The sequence below is a fragment of the Alexandromys fortis genome, unplaced genomic scaffold (genome assembly GCF_014885135.2).
Source record: "Alexandromys fortis isolate MF-2015 unplaced genomic scaffold, M_Fortis_MF-2015_v1.1 scaffold_62, whole genome shotgun sequence".
NCBI classification, from domain to species: Eukaryota; Metazoa; Chordata; class Mammalia; order Rodentia; family Cricetidae; genus Alexandromys; species Alexandromys fortis.
In genome coordinates, this window is record NW_026067942.1 from 6,763,142 (window position 1) to 6,776,730 (window position 13,589).

Here is a 13,589-nt window from a genome sequence, read left to right on the forward strand (position 1 = left end):
CCATGCCCTGCCTGAGACTCACTCTGTTCCTGGGAGCAGGAACAAATGGCCTCCACGTTCCAGCTTAGCGATGGGGCAAATGAAGTCAGAAAGGCTAGACAGAGACAAACAAGGATCACCTTCCCCAACTAGCGAAGTCCACGAAGTTTCCAAGCCTAAGATGCCATACCTTTACGCCCTCTTTGTTCACTGAGTTTACTCTGAGGGCATGGACTCCCTTCTCCGATGGTATTTTCTTTCTTTCTTTCTTTCTTTCTTTCTTTCTTTCTTTCTTTCTTTCTTTCTTTTCTCTCTCTCTCTCTCTCTCTCTCTCTCTCTCTCTCTCTCTCTCTCTCTCTGTCTCTCTCTCTCTCTCTCTCTCTCTCTCTCTCTCTCTCTCTCTCTTTCTTTCTTTCTCTCTTTTGTTTTTCAAGGCAGGGTTTCTCTGTGTAGCTCTGGCTGTCCTGGAACTCACTCTGTAAACCGGGCTGGCCTATGAACTCATATACATCCACCTACCTCTGCCTCCTGAGTGTCCTGATAATATTTTCTAATTGGAAATCTGTCCAGGAACCTTCTCCTGACACCAGCCTGTGTCGCACCTTCAGACCCTGCCAGACACAGAGCAGGGAACTGTGGGAAAGGGAACAAGGCAGAGGTCGGCATACTCGGAGGGGAGGCAGATGGTGAGGGGAGACAAAGGACACAGAGGGCCTGGTGCCAGCAGAAAAGAGATGAAGCCCCCCTGTAGGACCCACCCGGTTCTCTCCCAGTCCATCATCACTGAACCATGGGAGCAGAACCTGTATGCCAGTCAGGTGCTAGGGAGTAAGGGATTCAGGACAAGTAGCCGGACAGTGAGGAGAAGACAGGGATGCAGCGGTCTGAAAAGGGAGGTAAAAGTCACAAACATCATGTGTCACCAAGCTCAGCCTGGCCTTGGTGAACATTTCCCAACAGCAGGTGTGCCCTGCTGCCGCTGGGAGCTCCCGAGGCTTCCAGGAGTGACTGTGGAGTCACAGTCGAGATGAAGATCTCTCACCATCTCTCACCTAGTGACCCAGGTATGCAATGCCTAGCTTCCTACTGCTTCCCACGTCACTTGGCCCTGTGTCTTCAGACAACTGTAACCCACAGCCTCACATCTGGGGCAGGTCCATGTAATGGAGTCTAGCACAGTTGATGCTAAGGTGACAGAGGGCAGTCTGACGCTAATCAAGGGAAGATGGGGAGAGAGAGACAATTTTCAGATAAAAAGAGCCTGAGGGATGTTTGTTTGGTTTGTTTTTTTCTTATGTCTTTTTAGTTGAATATACCACATAGAGGGAGGCCATTGTACCATATAGAGGGAAGCCGTTGTACCATATAGAGGGAGGCTGTTGTACCATATAGAAGGAGGCTGTTGTACCATATAGAGGGAAGCCATTGTACCGTATAGAGGGAGGCTGTTGTACCGTATAGAGGGAGGCTGTTGTACCGTATAGAGGGAGGCTGTTGTACCGTATAGAGGGAAGCCGTTGTACCATATAGAGGGAAGCCATTGTACCATATAGAAGGAAGCTGTTGTACCGTATAGAGGGAAGCTTTTGGAGGGCTTTTGTTCATTAAGACTCCAGGTTGGGGATGGAGAGATGGCTCAACAGTTAAGAGCACTGGATCTTTTTACAGAGGACCTGAGTTCAGTTCCCAGCACCCACATGACAGCTCACAATTGTCTTTAACTCCAGTTCCAGGGGATCTGACACCTTCATAAAGACTTATATGCAAGCAAAACACCAATGCACCTATGATAAGAGTAAATAAAACATTTTTAAATGTATTTTTAAAAAGATGCTTAGATGCTTGGTTGGTAGAAAAACTAAATCCAGGGCAATGGGGAGAAAGAGAGATGGGAAGGCAGACAGACAACGTCTGGGGAATTCTGGAGTAGCTCAAAGAAAGAAGGGATGGTGACAAATCCGGGATAGTCAAGACATGAGAACCTGGTGGCACAAACCTTCTTTCCTTACGTCCATGTAGAAGCCTTGTTAACTATTATCTTTAAGAGGTGGGACCAAATTAGGGTTTGGCTTTCTGGGACCCTGAGAAAAATGGGCAGACGGCCCAGGTGCTCTCTCTCTCTCTGTGGTTCCCTCGCCACACAGCTGAGCTTGGCGTTCTCATTCCAGTTTCATGAATTTTCCCCTTATAATAAATAAAATATAATTGTTTATCTTTTAGCTAGCCCGGTTATTCCCTGAATTGAGTTAGCTTCTACAGTTGGCGCCCGATTCATGGCGCTCTGGTCTCCAGTGGCTCTAGCCAGAGCCGTCAGGCTCCACGCCATTCATATGGGTATAAAATTCCAGCAGTGGCCCTGAGTAGCCGTTAGATGCAGTCCTTCATATTTTCTCATTAAACATCTCAGCTGGCTTCTGGGTCCAGTTTTCCAGCGCTCACAGATGCTCAGGCGGGATGTAGGCTTCCACGGTTGTCTCTGTTCAGCATTTGTGCTTGTGTGGCCACCAACCCAGCAGGGACCTCCACAGAGCACACAGTCTGTGTTTACACTAAACAACTGCTTTTAATTTGAGCATAGCTTTCAGCATTTAATGCTAAAATTCATATTCAAGCTGGCTACGCGGCTACAAGTGCACCACAACACCTACTGGCAGGTAATGGTTATAGCACCTACTCCAGCTCAAACTCAACCACAGGTAAGATTTATAATTCAAAATATAACTTATAAATTTATAATTTAGAAGGGCAAGATGATGGACAATTTAACCATCCAGGAGTTCAATGGCCTTTTTGCTTATACCATGTATGATGTTATGCAAGGTTGTTACGATTTTCTCCTACCTCTATTTGATTCTAAGGATTAGCTTTGTCCTTCACATTTTCTCCTTAAAAACATAATAGGACCACTTTTAGAAACGATACAGTCTTTACAGACTGATAATGACCAACTAAAAGGGAAATTCAGCACTCTGGAGAAGGATACAACCAATTTGACAAACAAAACCCAGTCAAATGAGGCACTTTTAGAAATGGCACAGTCTTTACAGACTGATAATGATCAACTAAAAAGGAAATTCAACACTCTGGAGAAGGATACAGCAAATTTGACAAACAAAACCCAGTCAATGACAGAGGGTGCTGAGACATTGTCTGAGAGAATTCGTACTGTTGAATGTACTAATTGGACTCTGTCAGAGGGTTATGATAGATTGACTGATAGAATGTCTCTCTAGGAAGGTAATATGCATGCTATAAAAATTATGTCCAAGGATAAGACTTCATACCTTGGAATCCTCAATGAGGGCATTAGAACAGAACACCAGACAGTAGATCCAGACTTTACAAAAGGCAGTGGTAAAAAAGATTTGAAAAGAGTGAGGAATTCATTGAAATGGTACAAAGGCAAAATGTAGCCTCATCAGTGTGTACCAAACTCCAGGATAATTTACCCAGAGTTCTACCTGCCTTTCTGGTGATATCATCAGAAACAGCATCTGGCACCAAATACCCTAAGGTAGTCAAAGAATATACATGGGAGCCCATATGTAATGCTGATCTAAAGCAAAGTAAATAAGCAACTGTATCTTATGGAATACATTCATCCTTCATTAGGGAAATGGTCATAATGTGAGCTTTAAGCAACAAAGCAATGCCACAAGACTGGATTCAGTTAATCTCAGTGGTCCTAGAAAATGGACCACAGTTGCTTTGGAAATGTTACTAGAGAGAAGAAGCAAAAATTTTAGAGCAACAGGCAAAAGCAAAAGGACTTGAGATTTCCCAAGATCAAATTCTGGGTGAGGGACTTTACTCTGATTCTCAGGATCAGTCTCTTTATGGTGAAAACACCTTGTCCCTATGTAGCACAGCAGCTTTAAATGCTTGGGACAGGATTCAGGACCTAGGAAAGAGAATTCAATCATATATTAGGGTTAAACAGGATCAGAGAAAACCCTTTAGTGACTTTTTACAAAGTCTAACTAAGGCTGTACAGAAAGGGGCAACAAAGGGCTGGAGACATGGCTCAGTGGTTAAGAGCACTGGCTGCTCTTCCAGAGATCGTGAGTTCAATTCCCAGCAACCACATGGTGGCTCACAACCATCTGTAATGAGATCTGGCACCCTCTTCTGGTGTGTGGGCATATGTGGAGGCAGAATGTTATATACATAATAAATAAAATAAATAAATCTTTTTTTTAAAAAAAAAAGAAAGGGGCAACAGACCCAGAAGATAGATGTGTACTAATTGAATCTTTGACTTTTGAGAATGCCAACTTAGAATGCACAAAGATCCTTGGGTCTTTAAAGGTTAGATCAGCACCAATGGATGAATGAATCTTACAAACAATGAATGTCGAGACACTTGACTATAGTACTGAAGCTTGGGTAGGAGAAGCAATTTCCAATGGTATGAGGAGACATCAAAATACCAAATGTTTTAATTGTGGTAGAATAGGGCATCTGAGAGGGGATTGGAGACAAGGGATTCCTAGGAATCATGTCTCCTCTGAGAATGGCAAGAACAGGAGGACTCAGCCTTCAGGTATATGTAGGAAGTATGGCAAAGATGACACTGGACCAATGAATGTAGGTCAACAAAGACAGACAAGGCAACCTGACACTACTGGTAAACTCCTTGGGGGGCTTCTTGCAGGCCCCCATGACAAACATGGTCTAATAGTTCCCAGTTACTGTGGAGAGTGTGTCTCATCAGGAAAAATTAAAAAAAAAAAATCCAGTGCCTACTGTAAAAAAACAAACTGGTCTGGATGATGAAATAGATGTGGAAGATGGATCCAGTAGGAAATAGGAAACAAATATTCTGGCAGACTTCTATAAATAATCAAAGACCAAAGCTAAGAGTGTGTATAAATGGCATTTTTATTCAAGGCTTACTAGACACGGGTGAGGATGTAAGTAAGTATCATTACCCCAGTATCTTGGCCGCTTCAAGAGGTAGATGTTCAGTTCTCAAGTGAAACAAATCATGATATGGGTCAAATGCATAGGGCCAGAAGGATAGAGAGGGAGGCCAAGGCCATATGTAGCTAATATTGCAGTGAATTGGTGGGGTTGTGACCTATTACAGCAATGGAATACCCAGATTAACATTCCTGCAGCCCCCAAAATGTATGTTTCTGGGGAAGATATTAGAAGATACTATAGACAAAAGTCACCAGCCATTCAGGCTGTACAAGAACACAAAGCAATTGACAAACCTTTGGAGGTACTAACAACCCTGCCTTTAAAATGGTTAACTGAGACCAATATGGGTTAAACTGTGGCCTCTAACAGAAGAAAAGCTGCAGGTCTTAGAAGGGATGGTACAAGAGCAACTAGATGCTCACCATAATGAAGACTCAACGAGACCTTGGAATTTTCCTGTATTTGTTGTTAAAAAGAAATCTGGAAAATGGGGAATGGTGACAGATCTTAGAGCTATCAACAAGGTTATTCAACCTATGGGCCCTCTACAATCTGGAATTCCTCTGCCTTCTCTGTTACCAAAGGGATGGCCTTTCATAGTTATTGATTCAAAGGATTGTTTCTTCACTATACCTTTACAAGAAAAGGATATAGAAAAATTTGCTTTCATAGTGCCTACTTAAAATAATTCTCAGCCTACTAGGAGATACCCTCCTGCAAGGGATGCTCAATAGCCCCACTATGTGCCAATATTTTGTCAGTCAGCCATTGGACATAATACATAAGCAATTTCCTGAGTCTATAATCTACCATTACATGGATGACATTTTATCTGTTTAAACATAGATACTCTAGAAAGAATGTTTTAAGAAGTAAAGAAACTTTTGCCTAAATAGGGATTACAAATTGCTCCTGAAAAGATTCAAAGAGGAGATTCTGTTAATTTCCTAGGTTACAGAATAGGTTTACAGAAAATTAAAACACAAAAGGCACAAAATTGGAGAGACTGGTTGCGGACTCTTAATGACTTTCAAAGATTGTTAGGAGACATGTCCAGTCTACGACCAGCTGTTGGGATAACACCTGATCTAATAATTCATTTAAACAAAACCTTATATAGTGATAAAGACTTGAATAGTCCCAGAGAATTAACAGCTGAAGCAGAAAAGGAACTGACAATTGTTGAGGAGATATTACAGGAGTCACATTTGGGTAGGGTGAATCCAAATCTTAATTGTATTCTAGTCATATTGCCTTCCAGAATTTCTCCCATAGGAATTTCAATGCAGAGAAATGATATTATCTTAGAATGGATCTTTTTACTACATAAACCAAGTAAAAATTTAAAAATTTTTATGTGGAAAAAGTCTCTGAATTAATTATAAAAGGTAAATTGAGATTTTGTCAATTGCAGTTATAGACCCAGCAGAGATTATAGTGCCTTTTATTACTGATGAAATAAAAAGTCATAGGAAGACAATGAACCATGGCAAACAGTTTGTGCTAATTTTTTGGGAGGAATTAATAGCAATTATCCCAAAAGCAATAGACTTAACCTTTTAAAGATACCTTCTTGGATTCTTTCCCAAATTGTACATGATGCACCAATACCTGGAGTCCATACATTTTATACTGATACAAATAAATCAGGGAAGGCAGGTTACAAATCAGAAGAATTAAGTAAGGTAGAACAAAGCCCTTATAATTCTGTCCAGAAGGCAGAATTATATGCTATTCTTATGGTACTAAGGGATTTTAAAGAACCTTTCCATATAGTTACTGATTCACAATATGCAGAAAGAATTGTCTTGCATATTGAAACTGTTGGATTTATACCAGATGATACAGAATTGACTTCATTATTCATTTAGGTGCAAGACATAATTAGGAATAGGCTTTGTCCTATATACATAACACACATATGATCCCAAATGGGACTGCCATGTCCTCTAGCACAAGATAATGCAGAAATTGATCAGTTATTGATTGGAAGTGTGTTGAAGGCCTCAGAATTTCATGTCAGTAGCAAAGGTTTAAAGACAAGTTTCCTATTACATGGCAACAAGCTAAGGAGATTATAAAGAGATGTCCTGCTTGCTCTTTCTATAACCAATCACCATCGCCTGCAGGGAGTAACCCAAAGGGTACTCAAAGAAATGAGATCTGGCAAATGGATGTGTTCCACTTTACAGAATTTGGAAAATTAAAATATGTGTACCACACCATAGACACGTATTCAGGTTTTCAATGGGCAACTGCCTTGAGCTTGGAAAAGGTTGACTCAGTAATCAAACATTTATTAGAAGTTATGACCATCATGGGCATTCCTGCACAAATAAAGACAGACAATGATCCAGCATATATATCTAAGAAAAAAAATGTTTTTCTGCTTATTATAATATAAAGCATATTACAGGTATATCAAATTATCCTACAGGTCAGGCAGTTATAGAAAGGTCAAATTGAACTATAAAGGATATGCTGAACAAACAGAAAGGGATGGAAAATACCCCCAGAAATAGATTGCATAATGCTTTATTAATCTTGAATTTTCTTAACGCTAATGAGAAAGGAACAACAGCAGCAGAGAGACACTGGATAATAGAGAAAAAAAACCTTCTGAATTGAATCAACCAGTGTATTTCAAGGATGTGCTGACCTCACAATGGAAACCAGGAGATGTGCTATGTTGGGGAAGGGGTTTTGTTCTTGTTTCCACAGGAGAAGAAAAACTATGGATACCATCAAAATTAATAAAGATTTGCTTTGTAAAAGAGAAACCTCTTGATAGAGAGAGATGACAGCTCATCCACAATGGTGACAACCATGCAGGTGGTTCTGCTCTTGTTTTTACAGGAAAATTCACATCTTCAAAAATTCAAGAGACCCTGGATGTTTGGACGCTGACAAAAGGAAAAATAACTATCCAATAAGGATCATCAAGGAAAAAAATGACTTATGAGGACAGGTGATCAAAACATATACATTTAAATATACATAAATATATTTATGAATATATAGAGCTGGATTTGGAGTTGGGCAATAGCTTTGTACTTCTCTAAATTCAAGTGTGTTGTTAAAAGGAAAATTCAGTTTCTGTCTCATGACAGGAGCCATCTGGTATGGAACAGAAGGAAGACTTTAAGAAAAATTTTACTTTCTCCATGTCTATTTTGTCTATATCATATTCTTCATTGAATGTATTTCTATATGAATAATGTTTAAGTTTTCCATGATAAACAATAGAATTTCCTACAAATCCTTTCCAGGAAGAAGATGGGGCCCCCCAGCCACAACTCCACCTGGGTGAGGTAACATCATGATGCTGAGAGCACTGCTATAAGACCCGTATTTGGGTACCAGTTGCTGACATGGTACACTGCGGCGAACTCCCTGACCAGCAGGAAAGAACAGCCACCAGACGAGGATTCTTCCCAAATCAAGCTTTATTGGAGCCTCTTGGTTGAAGGGAGAGCAGGAGGCGAGGGGCCCCAAGCTCTGAGCTGCAACTGCCTATATAAGGACTAGGGGTACATGCAGGCTTCCTATTGGTCAAAATGTCTCAGCAGCCATTCCAAGCTCCCTGATAGGTCCAGCACACTGAGGACACTGAGCATGCCCGAGATGGTGGTACCGGCTATGACCTTATATGGAATTGTTTATACCAAGCCTGCAGGGGCCCGGCGCCATCTTGTAATGGCGGCTGCACGTACTGGCTCCCTGCAGTACACCTTCTCATGACATTCTGGCCAGAACTCCAAATAAATACTTTGGAAAAAACCCTATCAACTACTCAGAAATCGTTTGTAACTATGCTAGACAGTAATCTTGAAACTTAACGACCACTTTACTTTTGCAGGATCCCATAAAGAGAACATTGCCCCCATGACGGCGGGAGGCAATTCTAGAGGACAACGTCCCCTCTCACAAAAAAGTTTGTCCTCAGGGTTGGGAACACCATCTAGGAGTTGTTGATTATTACTTGTAAAAGGTGGAGGGTTGGGATGGAAACTATGTAGGCTCAGAGATAAAAAAAGGGGGGGATAATAATAGTGAGTAATAGAGCGAATACTTGTAAGCTATTATTTATGAATAATTTGCATTGGTATAGTTTTTATATATTAATACAACTTCTAATTATATTTTTTATTTCTGTTTACAATATTTGTACACCTATGCAAAGTTATTTTGTCAGCTTGTATATATGCATGTTCCTACCTCTGTTTAGGACATCTGTATATTGATACAACTTTTAGGATATATTTTCATATTGCATTATATATTACTCCTACCTCTGATCAAGATACTTATACATTGTTTACATTTTGAGGTCATTGTCCTCATTGGCTGCATATTTGTTTACAGATTATTTAATATTCTGACATGAAGTCTTAGTCTTCAAGTTGTATAAGTATTAAATATTGTAGTCAATAGTTGTTCATGTTTATTATACATATGGTCAGATTATAGATTCTTTAGATACATAGAGATTGTATTCTGCCTAGATAGGTAATCTTCCACCACTTCAAGAATCTGTAGAACATAGCATTTAAATAATTTAAGGTTCTGTTGACATGAGACATGATTGCTCCTGACAGCACCAATCTATTTCTGAGAGAATGTTGAGCAATGAGGACACTCCACTCAGAGTTTGTTTTCTTCTTGGCACAATTGGCTTTTGGGCAAAGAAATGCCCATGCCTCAACCATTGACAAAGTACATGGTATCCGGACTGGATAAGAAGGACACAAGAAAAAGGACTGCCAAACCTTGCCAAGACAGGGTAAGACGGTTCTGAAAAATTCCCTGCCTCTGAAAATAGTCTGTCAGTTATCCTAGGCCTTGGCCAACGTTGGTTGCTTCAACGTTGCAAATGAGACTTTGGGTGATTGCCCAGGTAGAAAATTGTCTCCATCATATACTGCAAGCTACTTGAATGCACTTCCTGCCTACTCAATATTATCTCCCTTCTCAGGCCTTTGATGGGGTTGAAGATTAGATAATCTCATTTACCTTCCTCTTATGATTTAGCCAACCTTATTTCTGATGCAAGACTTAGACTCTTTGGAATAGAATGCTTATTAAAACATTTGTCATGTGTTCCTTGCTTAATATTGTTTACGTTGCTTGTAATTTTATACTTGATATCTTTTCCTATTGTATGTAATTGTATTGGGTTTGGATTGTTCTTGTTTAGACAAAAGGGGGAGGTGATGGAGAAACCTTGTTAATCACTTATCTTTAAGAGGTGGGACCAATTTAGGGTGTAGCTTTCTGGGATCCAGAGAAAAACAGGCCTTGCACTAGGGTTAGCTAGCCTGATTTTTTTCCCGAATCAAGTTAGCTTCTGCATCCATGTTTACCCCTTCCTGCTCTATTTCTTTTTCTTCTATATTTTCTTTTCTCTTAAGACAATGTTTTATCATGTAGCCCAGGCTGACCTCCAATTTATATCCATCCTCCTGCCTCAGCCTCCTGAGTCCTGGGATGTGCAGAAGCAAAGTCACCATTCCTGGCTCTCCAGTTCATTTCTTTCCTCTGGGAAAGCCTTACCCTACCAGGGTCTCATGAGGTGGCTCTTTGTGGTCAAACTCATACAGCTACTTGACAAAAAAGTAAAGAATATTTTCCCACAAGCTTTGCTGGAAAAAAAAAATCCTCAGCTTTTCCCCCTTTTGGCATTGAACCTTGGCTGACTTCCCATGGCAATCCCTGGTCAGGTGAGTAGGAGGTTATTATGGTTGTCATGGATGGCCTTCCTACACACCCTGGAAGGAAAGGACCAGGGAACTTTGATCAACAGCCTCCTCAGAACAATTTGGAAGAGAAAGGAATTTCTCCCAAGGAAGAAAGTGTAGTCCCTAAGACATCATGGCCACAGCAATTTTCGGGTGACAATTGCTCGCCCACAGAGTTGTCACGAAAGACAGAAGACTTGCAGGTGAGAGACCTGGAGAGATTTGCGCTGCCAGTCAGTTATTAAGAAGGAAGACCAGGACTCTCCAAGATTAGCCCCCATGGAATAAATTCATAGTCTGTTTCATAGCTCACTCCGGAAATTTGAAGTATTATCCATCTGTCTTCCAGGGCGCAACTGGACTGTTTTCCTGGAGCCAGGGAGATTTCTCAGAGGTTCAATGATACAAGACCTGAGTTGGAATCTAATAAAAAATGAGCACACAGGGAAAAGAGCTAAGTGTGTGTGTGTGTGTGTGTGTGTGTGCGTTAGACTACTAGGAAAGAGAAACAATAGGAATTAATATGCCTCTGAGGATTGATTTGACCTTGAACTAGCAGCTTTGGTGGTATCTTGGATAGGTAGGCAATTTGATTTGTCTCAGTCCTTTGTCCTTTGCTTCTGCCCCAGTTATTTTTTTTAAGACAGCTTGGAGATTATCTCTCTGGTTTCCCACCACTCCAAGTCCAGTAGTCCCTGGCCATAGACACCCTAAGTGAAGGCGACACCGCCACTGGCCACGTCAGCCTGGCCACGTCAGCCTGGCCACAGAGGCTGAGAACTGAGTTCAAAGAGAGACCCAAACTTCTAAGAATGGGTCAGAAAAAGCAAAGCCCCCACAGAGGCAGCCCAGCCCTCAGCACATCCAGGACAAAGTGGCCAACTAGATCATGTTCAGACCTGGAAGATGGGCTAGTCCCACGGTTGTGGAGCAGCATTGTGTGGATAAGGGCCAGGCGGAGGCCATTTGGCCTTTCAGCTCCGATGGCCATGCCCTCTTTCCACCACTGGAGGACAAGCCTCTGAATAGCCAGGCTGAGCTCAGCCAGAGGTGCAGAATGAGTATCAGAAGTGTTCAGTGAAGAGGAGAGAGGACGATGAAGAGACTCTCTTCACAACCGAGATGGTAGGTGTATTAGTTAGGGTTTCTACTTCTGTGAAGAGATACCACAACCACAGCGACTCTTATAAAGAAAACATTTAATTGGGGTGATTGGTTACAGTTTCAGAGGTCCAGTCCATTATCGTCATGAAGGGGAGCATGGCGGCACGCAGGTAGATGTGGTGCTGGAGTAACTGAGAGTCCTACATCTTGCAGACAGCAGGCAATGGATTGACAGACACGCTGAGGGAAGTGAGCAGAGACCTCAAAGCCTGCTCCTCACAGTGAAGCAAGGCCATATCCACACCTCCTAATAGTGCCACTCCCCTTGGGGGCCGTTTTCTTCCAAACCACTACAATAAGAAAGATCCCACGAGGCTGTGCTATCAGTTCAGTCCAAGTCAAAGGCCACTGTGCTCAGTTCCCTAGAAAACACTCATGGACTCTGAGTGCAGGAAACGCTAGGCACGCCCTTGGGACTGTTACCACGGACTAGAGGGATGGGGAAGGGATTGAGGTTCACTGAGAGGCAAGGAAGGTCTCAGGTGAGTCTCACAGGGCAGCTCTTTAGAAGACCAGGGGCTGAGTTCCAGTACGTCCTCACCAGGCAGAGGCTGCTCACACTTCCCCTCCTGGAGAGGACACCTGGGGCTGTCAGGAGCAAATGCCTCCAAAGGGGCATGAATGAAGTCTTCCGTGTTGAAGGAGGGGGCAGGTCAGTACACCACGGCAGCAGACATCCACTGGGAGATGACTGGGCCAGTGATTCCCCATTGTCCACCCGAGGATTCCACAGTCTTAGCATACTCTAGAAGTTGGTCCAGGACTCGACAGAGCTGTCAGCATGGATAAGAAGGAATGGAAGTTAGATCTGGGTCCCCAGTCTACCAGCAGGACCACATAGAAGACAGAGGACAGATTCTGGGCCTGTTTCAGGGATTCTCGAGAGTCTGAGGCAAAGTCCTGCAAATCTGCGCTTGTGCAAGGATCTAGGTTATCTATATGTGACCGTCTGTAATCTGTAGCATCTAGTGACCTGGATGGCAAACCACTGTGCAAACTGTCAAACAGGTTTGGCAGCATCCAGATCCATTCATAACACTTGGAAAGCTGGGGATCCCAGGTTTAGAGCCAACCCTGGTGATACGGGAGATCTCAGATGGTCCCAATGGAGCTCTACTTCTAGGTCACTACTATTCAAAGTGTTAATTATTAATAACGTTAAGAAAACATATATCCCCTGCAGGTAATTCCCAAAGAGAAAAGAGTGATACTGTTTGAAATATTCAATAGTTTCAGCACCTTCGGTGTTGTAGAAAGGGTCTCACTGAGCAACCCAGGCTGGCCTCAAATTTGAAATCCTCCTCCGCTGGATTATAGGAATGAACCATTATGCTTGACTAGATTGATATTTATTGACAACAAAAGCTCTTTATGGCTTTAAAAATATTTTACGTGTATGGGTATTTCTCCCATACACATGTATGTGTGAGTACCATGTGCCAGGAGAGGGAGGGCATTGGGTCCCCCGGAACAGGCATCACAGAGGGTTGTGATCTGCCACATGGGTGCTGGGAGGTGGATCTGGGACCTCAGTAAGAACAGTCTCTTAACTGCTGAGCCAACTCCCAGCCTGTTTCTGGTTCCCTAAAAGAAATCAGCAGAGAGGCACTGGGGTGTTGTGGTTTAGAACAGAGATTCTAGATTCTAACAAACCGCCTAGGTTAAAATCCTTGCCCGTCACGTGCTCACTCCGTGACCTCGGTAAAATTACTCACTTCCCTACGTCTTGGGCCCCTCATCTGTAAACTGAGGGCTGGCTTACAATCAAGGCCAAGGGTTATT

General features: G+C 42.3%; 1 long non-coding RNA gene across 1 annotated transcript; it reads left to right on the forward strand.

The window, feature by feature from the left end:
- The first annotated feature begins 354 nt into the window (after nt 1–354).
- Nucleotides 355–10,861, forward strand: LOC126505319 (uncharacterized). Its single transcript, XR_007592863.1, has 3 exons — nt 355–1,043; nt 7,762–7,873; nt 8,175–10,861. It is a non-coding gene; the product is annotated as an uncharacterized lncRNA (long non-coding RNA).
- Nucleotides 10,862–13,589: the final 2,728 nt, after the last annotated feature.